The sequence below is a fragment of the Palaemon carinicauda genome, chromosome 6 (genome assembly GCF_036898095.1).
Source record: "Palaemon carinicauda isolate YSFRI2023 chromosome 6, ASM3689809v2, whole genome shotgun sequence".
Lineage (NCBI taxonomy): Eukaryota > Metazoa > Arthropoda > Malacostraca > Decapoda > Palaemonidae > Palaemon > Palaemon carinicauda.
In genome coordinates this window covers 127,069,174-127,084,173 of record NC_090730.1, presented here as the reverse complement: position 1 = coordinate 127,084,173, position 15,000 = coordinate 127,069,174, and positions in this window count along the sequence as shown.

Sequence of the window (15,000 nt, the reverse complement as noted above, 5' to 3'; positions counted from 1 at the left end):
CAGCCAGTGTATGAACGGAGATGTTCAAAATCCATACAATTAAAGAAATTTAAGGATGAGGCACCTTTTCCTCGGATCGTGACCTGCGGGTGTATTGTCAGGATCCGCTCTGCGAATAAAATATGTGATTTTCGCTCTGAGTTGATTCAGAGATAAATTTGAGCCTGATGTTTCTCCCCTGAATAGTTGACCACCCTTGAAGTCTGAAGTTCTATGAAGATAGACCTTTAGGCATTCTACTGGACATAGAGATGCATCTTCTTTCAGAGGGCAGATTCTCCAGGGACCCCACCTGTTGGTGGGTAACTCATTCTTGGCGAAAAACGTAGGATCCGGAAACAGGTTCAGTTCTCCCCCATCCAGGAACTGAACACGACCTGCCTCTCTCGAGAGGCTACAATCTCATTAACCCTGGCCCCGGACGCGAGTGCAAAATAGGAAAATAATTTTTTGAGTCAAATCCTTTAACGCACACTCTTCATTGCTCAACAGAGAAGCGAAATGAAGAACTTGTCTAAAGACCATGAAATGGGCTTTGGAGGTGCTGAAGGTCTGAGCCTAGCACAGGCTTTCGGGACTTTATTAAAGATCTCGTTACCTAGGTCGACCTGGAAGGCATATAGAATGGGTCTTGTCAAAGCAGACTTACACGCCGAAATCGTGTTAGCTGCCAATCCTTGACCATGGAGGTGGAGAAGAAAGATAAGCAGAAGTCTGTCAAGATCTCCTGCGGATTCTTCGCCTTGACAAAAGGCCACCCATTTCTCCAAGATGACTCATATTGCCTTCTAGTAGATTTGCACTTATATTCCTCAAGGAAGTCTATGCTGGCTTTCGAAATCCCGAAACGCTTTCTCACCGCTAGGGAGAGAAAATCATGAGCTGCAGGGTCCGGGTTTTCTGTAATGAAGCGTAGACAGTTGACTTCTGGACTCGCTGGGTCAGAACTGGACCTGGTAGTGGTACAAACTTCAGCTACAGTTCCAATGCCAGGAGGAACCACACGCTGTTCGGCCACTTGTGGGCCACTATTGCCGCTACCCTTTGAAGGATATCAGTTTGTTGAGGACCCTCAACAGAAGGTTGTGAGGAGGGAACAGATAAATCTTGGACCATCTGTTCCAGTCGAGGGACATCGCGTCCACTGCTTCCGCTAAGGGGTCCTCGTACGGGGCACGTACAGGGGCAACTTCTTGTTGTCTTTCATCGCAAAGAGGTCTATCTGCAGTTCTGGGACTGATTCAGAATGAAGGAGAATGATCTTGCGTCTAAGGACCATTCCGACTCTATCGGTGTGAACCTGGATAGAGCGTCCGCTGTCACATTGCGGACTCCTTGAAGGTGAACTGCCGACAGGTACCACTTCTTCTTTTCCGCCAATCGGAAGATGGCCAACATCACCTGGTTGAGAGGTGGTGACCTCGATCCTTGTCGATTCAAGTATCTCACAACTACCTCGCTGTCTATCACCAACCTTATGTGGATCGAGTGACGCGGGGAGACTTTCTTTAAGGTAAGGAGCACTGCCCTAGCTTCTAGAAAGTTTTATGTGAAAGGTCTTGAATAGCTTGGACCAAGTCCCCTGGACTTTTTTCCGATGAGAGTGACCTCCCCATCCCTCCTTCGAGGCGTCTGAGTGAATCGTCACCGACGGGGGAGGTGGCTGAAGAAGAACCGACTTCTTTAGATGTCTGGCTTGGGACCAAGGCCTGAGAAGAGTACTTAGCCGAAGCGGCTGGTCTTCTCAGATCTCTTCGCGCGTTTGATGCATAACTTCTCCAAACTCCGATTGCATCCTTTAGCTGTGCTCTTAGCACTGGGTCTGTCACCGAAGCAAACTGGAGAGAGCGCAGTACCCTCTCCTGCTCGCGTCTTGATATCCTTTCGGAATCTAGAAGTCTCTTGACAGAACCCGCTATCTCCTTCCTTTTCTTCGCCGGGATGGAGAAACGGTGTGACAAAAGGTCCCAGTGGATTCCCAGCCACTGGAACTTTTGAGATGGAGAAAGTCGAGACTTTTTCTATTGATCTTGAAGCCTAGGTACTCTAGGAACTGGATCACTTGACTGGAAGCTTGCAAGCATTCTGTCTCGGATGCTGCCCACACCAACCAGTCGTCCAGGTAGGCTACTACCTGAATTCCCTTTAGGCGTAATTGTTTGAGAGCTACGCTCGCAAGCTTCGTAAAAATCCTTGGGGCTATGTTTAGACCGAATGGCATGGCTCCGAAGGCGTATAGTCTTCGTTGTAGCCTGAACCCTAGGTAGGGGGAGAGTCGATGGCTAATTGGAATGTGCCAATAGGCGTCTGACAAGTCTATAGAGACGGAATATGCCCTCTTGGGCAGTAAGGTCCTTATGTGTTGCAGTGTTAGCATTTTGAATTTGCAATTCACTATGAACTTGTTGAGTGGCGACAAGTCCAGAATGACTCAGAGCTTTTCCGAGTCTTTCTTGGGAACACAAAACAGCCTCCCTTAGAAATTGATGGGCTTCACCCTTCGGATCACCTTTTTTCTCCAACAGTTCTTGAACGTACTCCTCCATAACGGGGGTGGAGTGTTGGAAAAACCGAAGGCACGGGGGTGGAGTGCTGTACCAGCTCCCGCCCAGTCCATTCTTGAGTAGGCTGTGGGCCTAGGGATCGAAGGTCCACCAATCCCGAAATTTCAGAAGTCTCCCTCCTACCGCTATCACCTCACTTGGACTGCCGTCCTGAGGTCTTGCCTTCCTGACCACGACCACCCCTGAATCCCCTTCCCCTTGAGGGGCGTCTAGACGAGCCTCTGGCTGCTCCTCTAGGCTTTGCTCGAAAGGAAGTAGACTGCCCTTCGAACGCTGGGGTGAATGCCGTGGACTGTGTCGACACGGCCTGATTTACCCACTGAAAAGTTGTCGGGGTTTGTGCCACAATCTAGGGCACTGGGGGCAATGGCAATTGCAGTTACTGTTGCTGTCTAAGAGGCTTGGCTGGCCGAGACGGTAGCCTTTTCCTCATAGTCTTCCTCTTTGGTTGAGGACCCTCATCCGGGGAAGACTTTCTTTTGATAGCCAGGCCCCACTTCTGGAGAAGGTTTCTATTCTCCAAGGCGGCCTTATCAACAACTTCTTTGACCAAGTCGGTAGGGAAAAGGTCTTTTCCCCAAATGTTGGAGGAGATTAGTTTCTTTGGCTCGTGCCTCACCGTAGCCGAGGTAAACACGAACTCCCTACAAGCTCTCCTTGCCTTGACGAAGCCATAAAGGTCCTTCGTCACTGTGGCCGGATGAGACTTGGCCACTTCCATGAACATTTCATGGACCTTGGGGTCACTTGCCATCGTCTCGAGAGTAGTCTGAAGAGACATTGAGGCAGTCAGTCTTTCTTTTGTATCGAACTCTCTTCGCAAAAGAAAGTCAGACAGCTTAGGGAGGTCCTTGCCGAACTGACGTCCGGCAATATCAGCCTCCAACTTTCCAACTGAGAACGTAAGATGGACGTCCTTCCAGTCTTTGTGGTCCATAGGCAGGGCTAGCGACAAGGTTTACACTCCTCTAGGGAGGGGCAAGACCTGCCGGCCTCGACTGCTTTTAGTACAGCCAGAAACCCTTTCTGTAAAAAGGGGAAGGCTCTAGTAGGCGAGGACACAAAGGAAGGGAGCTTCCTATTCAATGCGGCTACCTTTGAGTTAGAGAAGCCCCTCTCTTTCATCGAGGATGAAAGTAGAGCTTGAGCCTTAGCATGGTCCATCACTATGACCTCCTTCGGCTCTGTCTCCTCCTTTGAAGGTGGTTCCTTCCTCAGCCGGACATAACAGTCCGGATATGATGCCTTGCTGGGCCAGAATTCCACCTCCTCCAGGGGAACTGAGCCCAGCTTATCCGAGATGACGATCTTTCCAGTCGTCATCAGCATGTGCTCAGCATACCTCCATGGGTTAGCATCTGAGCACAAGGGAAGGTCTTTCACATTGAGCTTTTTCTGGGGCCCATGTGATTCTGCAAGGCACTGCATTCGCAGTTCCATTGCAGCCGCCTTCTCCTGATTCTCCTTCTGCTTTTGTTGGATCATTCCAACAATAGAAGAGAGGGCCTGTCCCAGCTCTACTGGGAGACCGGCCGATGTAGAGGGAATAGGCTCCGGAATATGAACCGGAGTAGCCGACACCTCGTCGACGTCTACCTCTACAATGTCTGGGGCTTGAACTTCATCCTGGGCTTCTGCCAGGAGGTCTTCCTCCCGACACCCGTCCACATCAGACATCCTGTCATCTATCTGGATGTCTTGCATCGCGACCGCGACTTCAGCATCCACCTGGATCTGAACTTAGAGGATCTCCTCTTGAGGCTGGGGAATCACTGCATCAGCTGATGCCTTAGGGAAAAGATACGCCCTCATCTTCTCACTTGGAAGATAAGGGCCAGAAGTGTTCTTTTGGTAGCCCCTTACCCAGGTACGAAGCTTCTTCCTAGCTATATCCCTTGAATCCTCTGTCCTAGGGGAATTAAAGGTCTCAGTAATCAGGTTAGTGCACACAGTACATACCTGAGGGTTCCAATACCGGAGATCATCCTTGGAGACAGCGTATGCTGCGTGTCTCCTACAAAACTCATGTCCGCAGAGGTTCTTGCAGAAAGCACTTCCCCACTTCGGAGTGTCCTTCTGTAAAGAGAAGAAATTTCCATGAGTATCAAGTGAACTATGTATCACTGGATATGCATAGTATAGCATAACAATTCAGAAAGGAAAGACACACACTATTGTTTCCCTCACAACCCATTGTTGCAGCCTTCCAGATAATAAAATCAAAATGGTTTATCTCTTCTAGAGTAACCAATGCAAGGTTTCCAGAGGAAACAGGTGGAGCTCACACCTAAGCAATGATTTTAAAATCCTGGATAATAGACAGGAAAGAACTCAGCTTCCTATCTGTAGGGCAACAGCAAAGGGATGTGCAAGAAGACACAATAGTGTTAGAAGACACAGTGCTGTACCAAAACCCTTACCATAGTTTTCTTCTTACTGTATATGTTATACTGAAAAATACTAGTACAGTATAGGGGGATGTGTGCCGGCCTGCCTTTGCCGGCCGGCACACACCACAACTAGCTTTAAAGTATACTACTTAACAGCTATAAGGCGGCAGCACTCTGGTTCAAATGCATGTGCCGGTCGGCAGCAACTGCCGGCCGGTAACAGCCAATGTTGGCCGGCAATGGCTGCCGGCCAGCAACTACACAAGGTAGTACCCAGCTGCCGGCCACACTCTTGGTGACCGGCAGACAAGGGCTGACATAAGCCAGCCGGCAAAGGTACAAGACCGATGCCAGCCGACAGCAAAAGAACCAGAGGACTACACCTGCCCGGCTGCCGGCCTCATAGGCCGGCAGCCGGGTCAGGTACAGCACTAGAAGAAAAATAGAATGGATGCCGGGATAAGAGTGTACACAACCTCCAAGCCCGGCAACCGAAAGAGTGCATATAAGGAAGGGGAGAAACTAATTCAGGCTTCCTGACCAATGCCGTCTGGCTCTACAGGCAGGCATGGATGAGGGACCAAGAGAGGTCCGGGCAGCACTCGAAAACATAAGACCCTTGCCGGCCAGCAGCTCTGCCGGCCGGCAAGGGGCTGAGTCAATTCCACATCCTAACCTATACTAGGTCCAGATGTAGAACGACGTACAGTACAGTAATGGCTCGGCCATTACGGAGAAAGAGGGGGAAGGGACAAGAGGGTCCTGCCAACCTTGCTTTAGTGACAGATCACCCGCAGCCAAGAAACTTATCTTAGCCTAAGGGAGATCTAAGGGGGAAGGCCAGCAATACTTGCCAGCTCCCAGAGCACCAAAGCAAGGAAGGCGTTGCTACTCCCAGGGAAAGAACTTATCCTCCCCCGAGAACAGCAACAAGGACTAGTCTGGTAGATCACAAAAGAAGGAATCATATCCACAGAAACCTTCGGTAGTGACCTAAGGGAGCTAAGCTCCCTTTGTCTGTGTCAGGTCAGCGAGGGGGACCCAGCCCCAAGCCAGACCACACAGACTCAGACTAAAAAACTCTGTTGTTCTGTCCCTCTTGAACCATACTACAGGAACAGGAAGGTACAGTAACACCCCAGTATAGTTTTATCGAAAATAAATTCAGAAAAAACCACTTAGGGATAAGCCCAAGGCTTAAACAGAGGGAAAGGGATTGCATACCTTCTCCGAAGAAAAGAAAGCAACCGGGGAGTATGATAAAGTATACTAAGGCTCCATAAGAAACTAGCCTAGGCACCAAGAGAATCGATTACCTAAATCACTGAAACTCACTCGTATACTATCTTGGAAATATTCCACACAGTCTAAAATGTATAAAGTATAGCCTAAAGCTTCAATAAAATTTTAATTACACTCGGAAAAAACATAATCATGCATGAAGTACTAGGACCAAACGACTAGGCTACATGGCCTAGCGTAGGCCAGAATGGCAAATACTTCGCCAAATAATACTAAGCACGAAAGGAAATCCTATGTAATGCTAAATAGCTAAAATTTATTAAAGCAAAACAACCAGGAATGTCGCTCTGACTAACTAATTTATACCTAGCGAGCGACAGCGTCCAGGACACCTCTGGTAGGCTACGGCTCTTGTATCAAAGATTAATCCTATTAATCACTCAAAATTTTACCAAGAGCCTACATTTATACATAAAAGACATTATACTCAACTTATCAGAGGCCAACGAAGACGGAGAAGCCATGAAAAGTAGAATAAATCCAAGATTTGCGAGAAAAACAGGAAAAAACACCGAGTTGTTAAGCTACGCAAAAAGGAATACAGATGGCGCCAGGCACGCATACAAATCGGAGGATAGGGAAGCCTTGGGAGCGGCTCCCCTTTTTCTTTCCCGAATTCGTATCTCGCCAATCACCTCCTACGAGACGAAATCTCTGTCCAGGATGTAGATTGCCATGTGGTGTGTCTAGAATACGTCCTCTGATATGTCGCGATATCCCTTTCACGAGGGATACTCGCTCCAGGAGTTAGAATTCTGGTACCTTAAGGTAAATTCTCTGGGAATATCGCCGTAGTTGTAATATACCCTAGGAAGCTACCCTATAGGAACTTCCATCAGGACGACATGGCTTGAGCCCAAATATATATATATATATATATATATATATATATATATATATATATATATATATATATATATATATATATATATATATATATATATATATATATATATAAACTGTACAAACACGTATATATTTATACAAATACTATGTATGTCTGTCATTTTGTCAATTATCTACCTATCTATCTCTCTATACAGTACATATAGATAGATGACTTATGATCTCTTCTCCTGAAGCAAACGACAATGCGCTTTTCACTCCAATGGGAGACTTGCAAAAGGAAAAGTATTATATCCGCTGTGCAGGGAGAATTGCTCCAAATGATTGACGTTTTGGTGGTTGAATGCACATGGTTGTGGTGTAGATGAAAGAAAATGTGTTTCGTAGTTGACTTGATTAAAGGAGAGAAAACTAGATGTTATGACATTTAAGAAAAAGCTGGAGATTTTGCAGTGTATAGAAATGGGAAGAACAAACAGTGATTCTCTTTTGTAGGTTGAATGATGTTCTTTTGAGTATTGTGTGGGTATGACTGGTGGGGGCTTAAAAAGTTTTGATTGAGAGTATATGTTTTAGAAATGGCAAAGGATAAGAGAAGATAATCTTTTGGTGAATAGGTTAGAGTCGTTGTACAACGGGATTTGATGAAAATGAATAATCGTGAACATGTATTTGGCAAGAAGCTTAGTCGGCCATAATTACCAAAGTATGATATTTATAAGTATGTCTGGGAATAAGATAATAGTGAAGAAATGTTTGCTAGATAATATGACAGCGTAGCATAAACAAAAGTTTCTGAATGCAATGATGAGATGAAATGTGGCTGGAATTAAATCTGATCATTATTGAATCAAGAAAATATTAATACATGCACTTTTAAAAAAAATTGTATTAAAAAAAAACGGTAAATGCCTGGCAACATTTATTCTAGGATATTTACCGTTTTAAGATAAAAAGGATATATTGATATAAAGTAGTGATATTACGGTCTCCAACCCGTAAAAGATAATAACAAATTAGGGTAAAATTACGTTCGACCGTATTCTGCTGAAATATGGCTGAGAAAAGTATATTTTTACGGAGAATTTCCGATTTAAATTACATTTTTTTAACAGTGTATATAAGCAGCAGAGAAATAAACTATAGCTGTAATAGTAATTAATAGTTTGATAAAAATGTAGAGAAAATCGGTGTTCCGTGTGCTAGGGTTAAAGGCACAATAGTGGAAGAAGCGGATTACTGATTTGTAAAACTACATGGACAATAAGTTGTGTTTTGTCAGATAACGAAGATATGTCAAAACAGTAAATTGGTGAGTCAAAGTCCAAGTAAAAGAAAACGGACGTCATGCGAGTTTCAGTAGACTGATGGAGGATGAATAGTATTATAATAAAAAAGGAAGAAACAAAGGAAACTAATAAAACTAGATGAAGATTGGAAATGAGAAATTTTGGAAGAATAAATAACGCTATACAGGGAAAAAAAAATGCAGAGGGAAAAGTTAATAACCAAATGAATCTCAAGATGAAGGATGGAATAGGAGAAGAGAAAGTAATCTCAAGTGAATGCAGTTTTAGGTCAATGAAGTGAGTATTTTAGAGAATTTTTTGAATGTGGAGAATAAACATGCTGAACTCTAGAAAAGAAAAAAAAATGATGTTTGAACCTGGGATTCTGACTAGAAACCAGACCAGAGTCACTTCTCTTTTCTCCTATATTCTCTTTTCCAGAAAATCTTGACAGTATCGGTCACTTTATTTTGTGAAAGAAGGTGCTCCCTTCACCATTCTTTTTTTTTGCAATTCTTTTTGGTTGCAACAGACTTCCTATGCACTATATTTTACCTTAGCCTCCTTTTCTATTTGACTGTTTATTCTCCTCAACGTAGTTACCATTATGCATTGATGGGCTTCATTCTAATATTCCCATTTCTCCCGATCTAATGTTATAATGTAACTTTCAATCAGTTACAAAGTTTGTGACCCTGATAGTTTTAACGTCAGGTAACTCACAATAAATTTCAAACAGACCTGCATCTCCTTTTTTCTTTCCCGTATTGCTATAATAACAGCGCTATTTTGAGGTTAATAACAGCGCTATTTTGAGGTTAATAACAGCGCTATTTTGAGGTAAGTCGAAGTTTGGAGTTGAAGACAATTGAAATTGCTTGCCCCGAGCTAATTTTGGGAAGATATTTTCGGAGGAGATAAAAGACAGAAGTGACACTGCTTGTGAAAACCGAAAAATTAATTTTTTCTTGTGTTGATAACAATTGCAAAGGAAAAAGGATTTCAGACCGATTATCAATTGTCAATTTATCACTAACTAAATTATATAAATATCTTTTATTCGCTTTAGAGAATGATTCGAGAAAATGCTCAACAATGAAACGTAGGCAATGTATGGGAACGATAATTCAATTTATAATATTTATCACCAAAATTGTGAAATTGAGCATTAAATACATCACATACATGGCATTGTATCTAAGTGAGTTACGTCTGCGAATATATAATAGACTTTCCGTACCAATTTCAAACTGGAAATTGCTACTGTAGATGACTGAGAGGGCTTTTATTTTGCCAAATATTTGTAAAAGAAAAATAAAAGTATTTTGACTTCATCCCAAATTGCAACTGAAATGACTTTGTATTATAACAAAAAGTTAAAAGGTATACCGCAAAGGGACCATGTATTCAAATATTATTTATCAGACTCTTATCCTCCATCACTCGATTTGACCGATTATTAATTCTACACAATTCTTTTCCATTTCCATATCAGCAACTCGGTTAAACGCCGGATATCGTGATATAGTTCATACCAATTTTTCAAAAACATTTGCATGACAATTTATTGGTCTATCGTCGCTGACTGGAAGTGTCGAAAAGGATGGAATTTGTTCATAGGTCTCGTCTCTAATGACATGGATCGCATTCAACAAATAATTTATTACCTTGATATCAACTTTCATTTTGATATATGAAAGTTTTTAGGGTATAATATACACTATCTATATTCCATATATAATCATCTGTGTAAAATACCTCTCTGATTTCTCATTTTTTGAATGGGTTTAGTACGATTAACAATAACACTCAGATTATATTCATAATTTCAACACCCGAATGAAATATATTTTCTTGATTTGCATTTGTTCCATGGGAATAAGCTGTATTAACATTTAGGTACAGAGCTTATTTCTATCTTTAAAAGTTCTAAAACGTCATATATCCGATTATTGCTTACGTTATCCCCACTAAAAACCGTATTTCCTGCATGTATTACATTCGAGTCCCCGGTCGTAGTCTCACTTTTCCTGTAATTCAATATATATGATTTTTTTTTCTCATAATGTGATGCCTTCGTCCACGATAATAAATACAATTTCATACGTGACAATAATTCCGTCAAAGTTTTATATTCAGAAATTATTTCTTGTTTTCATATCTCACATAATATTCGTTTTCGAGAAAACAATTATTTCCTCTCCTTTTATATTATCTATAATTAGAACTCTAATTCACTATCAAAAGGTGTTATCGAATGATATAAATATTTTGCTTAAAATAAATCGATGACCAAACAATATTAGAGCTAGAGGTCAAGTATAAAAAAATCGTATATTTGAATAAATTGTACTCTATCTGATACAATCTGTTAAAGGTTGGGAAATTTTTATCGCTATTATCTTATTTATCCTACATGAAGAAAATTGACATATTAGAGAAAATTTTGTCATCCTATTTTGGATGCTTAAGAAACGGAGAAAAATAGCCAGATCAACATACCAATGTTTATAGAATTCTTTAAGAAGGACTGCGAACGTAAAACAAAAGCTTTCGCCAGGCACAGAAAATCCTGTCATTCAATCACCGATAGAAATGAAGCACGCTTGGCGTATTACTTAATGATGCCACAAAATGCCTAATGGATTCGTTGCCTTGAATTCCTCATCAGCTTTAACTTAAAAGTACAAAAAGCAGCATCTCTCTCTCTCTCTCTCTCTCTCTCTCTCTCTCTCTCTCTCTCTCTGAGACAATAAGCGAAATGTGACTTTGAATTCGTAGAGGATGCGTCTTCACTCACTTTCCTCACAAAAGAGAGTGGGGGAGAGGGGGCAGGAGAGGATGGGGAAACAGGAAAGGGGAGAAGGGGCGCACTGACACGGGGGGGGGGGGGGGAGATAAAGAAGACTGGAGGCAAGGGGGAGTACGTTCACCAAATCCTCATTTCCCCTCAAGCTTTGCTGGCGGGAGACAGAGGGCCTCCAAATTAGCTATTCTTTTCTTCTTTTCTTTTAATGGAGTGAAAACCAGCCCTTAGCAAGACCCCATCTATAAAGTTTCGAGGGGAGGCTAAATCTAGTTACCTTCACTGTAGATGGTTTTTCCCGCTTGAGGGGAAACACTCCTCCATCGGGAAACTCCAAACCCATGTCATAAAGTAGTTAAATTCAAACCTATCTCTTGTGTAGCCCATACCTAGATCTATGCAGTATGTCGAATAAATAAAGTAGTTAAATTCAAACCTATCTCTCGTGTAGCTCATACTTAAATCTATGTAGTATGTCGAATAAAACATGCTAAATCGAAATAACATCTTCACTTCACTCATTCAAAATCTAGTCTTTATGAATTTCTATTAGATTATGTGAAATTTGTTGGTGTCTCATAAATTCTTGCTTGCCTATTATTTTTCAAGCATCATATTCAAAAAACCTTGGAATTTTAATTTGAAATGGATACAGAGACTTTCATTTCCCGATGGGCCTCAACCCAACAATATGAGTGAACTTCATTACATTATTCGTTAGTCATCAATTCGGATAACGCATTTATATTTTGGGCCAAACTTACTGTAACATTTTCGCTACTCGATGAAATATATGAAATTTATGAAAAACTTTACCATATTTTTGTAATAGAAAATAATTTTTACGCACTTGACGGATTTCATACCATCATCATTTATTTATCACTTATTATCTTGTGTTATTGATAATGACCGAAATATATTTCCAGCCGGACGATGGGGAATGCAATACGTCCCTTTAACGAGTACCAGGTAAGAGAGCAATTCTGCTTTCTTATAATTAGATGCAAGGACAGGTTTTAAAATAGTTATGACAAGTAAAGATGACCATGGTTTAGAGAAATGAAAACTCTTACAAGAAGTGAAACATTAGAGGAGGGCCATGATTTAGTGGGAGGGCAGGTCTTAAAACAAGTAGACCATAAAAAGAGGACCATGTGTCAGTGTAAGGACGTATCAAAAGAGATAGAATATAAAAAGGAGGACCATGACTAATAGGACAGGTCTTAAGGGAGCTACAATATAAAAGAAGGACAATGCTTTGATAGAAGAGCAGGTGATAAAAGAGGTAGAACATTATAGGATGAACATGTTTTATTGGAAGAACAGTAATTGAAAGAGATAAAACATATAAGGAGAATCACGTTTTATTGGATGGACAGTGATTGACAAAGATAAAACATAGAAGGATATCCACGTTTTATTGGAAGGACAGTGACTGAGAGAGATGAAAAATAAAAGGAGGACCATGTTTTATTGGAAGAACAGTGAGTGAAAGAGATAAAACATGAAAGGAGGACAATGTTTTATTGGAAGGACAGAAACCGAGAGAGATAAAAAATAAAAGGAGGACCATGTTTTATTGGAAGGACAGTGAGTGAAAGAGATAAAACATGAAAGGAGGACAATGTTTTATTGGAAGGACAGTAACTGAGAGAGATAAAAAATAAAAGGAGGACCATGTTTTATTGGAAGGACAGTGAGTGAAAGAGATAAAACATGAAAGGAGGACAATGTTTTATTGGAAGGACAGTAACTGAGAGAGATAAAAAATAAAACGAGGACCATGTTTCATAGGAAGGACAGTGACTGAAAGAGATAAAACATAAAAGGAGGACAATGTTTTATTGAAAGGACAGTAATCGAACGAGATAAAATATAAAAGGATGACCACGTTTTTTTTTTTTTTTTTTTTTTTTGGAAGGACAATAATTGAAAGAGATAAAACATAAAAGAAGGACAATATTTTATTGAAAGGACAGTAATCGAACGAGATAAAACATAAAAGGAGGATCATGTTTTATTGAAAGAACAGTAATAGAAAGAGATAAAACATAAAAGGAGGACCACGTTTTATTGGAAGGACAGTAACTGAAAGAGATAAAACATAAAAGGAGGATCATGTTTTATTGAAAGAACAGTAATAGAAAGAGATAAAACATAAAAGGAGGACCATGTTTTATTGAAAGGACAGTAATCGAATGAGATAAAACATAAAAGGATGACCACGTTTTATTAGAAGGACAGTAACTGAAAGAGATAAAACATAAAAGGAGGACAATATTTTATTGGAATGATAGTAATTGAAGGAGATAAAACATAAAAGGAGGACCCTGTTTTATTGGAAGGACAGTAATTTAAAGAGATAAAACATAAAAGGGGGACCATGTTTCATAGGAAGGACACTAATTGAAAGAGACAAAACATTAAAGGAGGACCATGTTTAATTGGAAGGAGAGTAATAGAAAGAGATAAAACATAAAAGGAGGACCATGTTTCATAGGAAGGACAGTAATTGAAAGAGACAAAACATTAAAGGAGGACCTTGTTTCATAGGAAGGACAGTAATTGAAAGAGATAAAACATAAAAGGAGGACCATGTTTCATAGGAAGGACACTAATTCAAAGAGACAAAACATTAAAGGAGGACCTTGTTTATAGGAAGGACAGTAATTTAAAGAGATAAAACATAAAAGGAGGACCATGTTTCATAGGAAGGACACTAATTGAAAGTGACAAAACATTAAAGGAGGACCATGTTTAATTGGAAGGACAGTAATAGAAAGAGATAAAACATAAAAGGAGGACCATGTTTCATAGGAAGGACAGTAATTGAAAGAGATAAAACATAAAAGGGGGACCATTGTTTTATTGGAAGGACAGTAATAGAAAGAGATAAAAACATAAAATAAGTACCTTTCTTTATATGAAAGACAGTAATTGAAAGAGATAAAACATAAAAGAAGGCCCCTGCTTTATTGGAAAGAGTAATATAAATAGATAAACCATAAAAGGAATACCATGTTTTAATAGACGGACAGGTCATAAGAGAAGCGGAAAAACGTTGGACAGGGACAATGTTTAAGTGGAAAGGCACATTTCGAGAGGAGGAACACTGAATGTGAACCATGTTTAACAAGCAAGGTATATAGTGAAGTAAAACCTAAAGTGGACCATGTTTCATTGGAAGAGCAGGTAGTAAAAGAGATAGGATATATAATGAGGACATTTCTCTAGGGGAATATTACGTATTAAACATACTTATAAAGACGTCCCAACAGTAAAAAGTTGAACCCAATCCCATATACGCTGTCATTCATTCCTTGCTCTCACTATCATACTTCCTGGATATCAAAGTATACATGCATATATATACGCATACAGTTTATATATATATATATATATATATATATATATATATATATATATATATATATATATATATATATGTGTGTGTGTGTGTGTGTGTGTGTGTGTGTGTGTGTGTGTGTGTGTTAAAGCAAATTTATAAATATATATGTATATATGTTTGTTTATACATACATATATAGGCCTACACATGTCTTAGGCCTTTGTTCTGCAGTGGACTATTAACAGAAGATGGTGATGATAACGGTTATATGAGCGGGTGAGCAACTTGGTGGAGTAACGAGATGGTTTGGGCATGCTCTTCGCACTACCAAAGAGAGATTAGTTCATATATACTAACTAAACACGCATTTTTATAAATGCATCACTTACACCTCGCATCCTTTGGTCCTTCTCCATGCAAATACCGACCAGCTACCACCGTTTAATTACCA